At 44.6% G+C, this 2,027-nt stretch overlaps 1 protein-coding gene across 1 annotated transcript in view; it reads right to left on the reverse strand.

Annotated features, from left to right (window-relative positions):
• Positions 1 to 1,267: 1,267 nt before the first annotated feature.
• LOC108791717 (annexin A1-like) overlaps positions 1,268 to 2,027 on the reverse strand; it is a 34,083-nt gene continuing 33,323 nt past the window's right edge. The window contains exon 13 of the mRNA XM_018562278.1: positions 1,268 to 1,277. The gene's annotated coding sequence lies outside the window, so the exon portion shown is untranslated. The remainder of the gene's footprint in view (positions 1,278 to 2,027) is intronic.

Raw genomic sequence — 2,027 nt, forward strand, 5'->3', positions numbered from 1 at the left:
CAGCCTTGGTATTACCCTGTTACTGCAATGCCTGTACTTGCCATACATGCCTTAACCAGTTGACATCCGCGGTGTTAAACCCCCTTCCCATCCAGGCCATTTTTCAGTATTCAGCGCTGCGGTACTTTGACTGACATTTATTCCGTCATGCAGCGCTGTACTGAAATTAATTTTATACCCTTTTTTGGGGACAGATAGAGCTTTCTTTTGGTGGTATTTATTCACCACTGGGGGTTTTATTTTTTTACTATATTAAGGAAAAATTACCGAAATTTAAAAAAAAAAACAGTTTCCCCTATATTAAATGATAAAACATTTATTATTACCCAATTTTTTGGTAAAATATAAAAGATGGGGTCACGTCGGGTAAAAAGACACTAAACATGTCAAGCCTTAAAATTGCGTGCGCGCGCGAAACCTCAAAAAACGATAATACCCAAAATTGGCCCTAGGCGACGCTTTAAAAGCTGTTACCGCTCATCAGTTTAGTGTTATCAGTGATTGATGGCCCTAAAATGATTGCTCTCACTGCGACGTTCGCGGCGATATGTAACATGTGTAGCGCAATTGTAATTTTTGCGCGCTGGGGCACCGGACGCGTATTTACGTTTATAGGCGCGTAAACGTGGGGGTGGGGGAGTTAAACATTTTGGGGGGGTTTTTTCCCCTTTTTTTATATGTGACTTTTATTTTATTTTACTTTTTTATGTGTTACTTTTATTTTTTTTTATTTATATTTATTTTTTTTGCACTTATTGGTATTGCTATTATATAGGGGGATAACAACCCTGGGGGGGGGGGTGCCGCGAACGAGCACATATAGGCGATCGGCGGGCTATGGACCCGCCGATCGCCTATATGTGAAACACCCGGTAACGGGTGTGTGCATTTAGCGGGTCTTTTCTGCCCGTGCGTGCCCGCTAGGGGGCGCGCGCGAGCAGAAAAAAATTGCCGTCTGGAGACGGCAACCCGCAGATGCTGCAGTGCCGTCCGTCCGTTTTTTTACTACGGGCGGACGGCAAGAGGTTAAAAGAAGTTATAACATGTATGAAATAAAGAAAAACAAAAAGACGGGTGTGGTAACCAGTTCATCTTGATTTATCCGTAGGTTCAGGTGCTCACTTTAAAATGTGCACATTTATGGCTTTACTGGAAATATTTCGAGCATAACCTGATCATTGAAATATGAGAACACAGGCACACCCTTGAAACAGTATCCATCTTCATAAAAACAACCATTTTATTCCACCATGCATAGTTTCATTGAGTTTCCAATTCTATGGGGACTATTCACGAAGCTGCCCAGGGCAGCCGAGTGAATGACCGATCTGAAGTGAAGTGAGCGCTATTCACTTCAGGCTGGTACGGCTAATTTCAGCCGTACATCGGCTGAAATCAGCCATACATCGGCTTGCTTCGTGTGTCTTCGGGTCGGCCGAACATGCCCAGCATGTTGGGCCGACCCGAAGTGCAGAAGGAGTTCGACTCAGCCGATCCAACATCTGGTTCGGCTGAGCCGAATCCCCGGCAGGCTTCTCACTGCTGTTCGGGCTATTCTTAAAGATCCCCGAACAGCAGTGAATGAATAGCCGAATGCCGCTGAGTAAAGTAAATAGAAAACGATTGTGCGGAGCTAGCAGTGACAGCTAGCTCCGCCCAATAGTTTCTTATTGTCCGGCGGCTCTGCTGCTGTAAAATAAAGAGAAAAAAACCTCTCCCGGGCGCTCTGGGAGCCTCCCGCTCCCGGCCGCCAAGGAGAGAAACAGGGCTGTGTCTTTTTTTCTTTATTCTGACACGCGATGTCAGAATAGAAAAAAAAAACAAGAATGTTCCCATTGAAACGCATTGGGACATTACTATTGGCTATTTCAATTTGCAATAGCCAATAGTAAACTAGCATTGTTCCCGCCCTCTGCTGATGGACCTGATGGGGAACTGCAGCAGAGGGCGGGTACAATGCTAGTTTACTATTGGCTATTGCAAATTGAAATAGCCAATAGTAATGTCCCAATGCTTTTCAATGGGAA

This window comes from Nanorana parkeri, unplaced genomic scaffold (assembly GCF_000935625.1).
Source record: "Nanorana parkeri isolate BGI_ZX_2015 unplaced genomic scaffold, ASM93562v1 scaffold569, whole genome shotgun sequence".
Classification (NCBI taxonomy): domain Eukaryota; kingdom Metazoa; phylum Chordata; class Amphibia; order Anura; family Dicroglossidae; genus Nanorana; species Nanorana parkeri.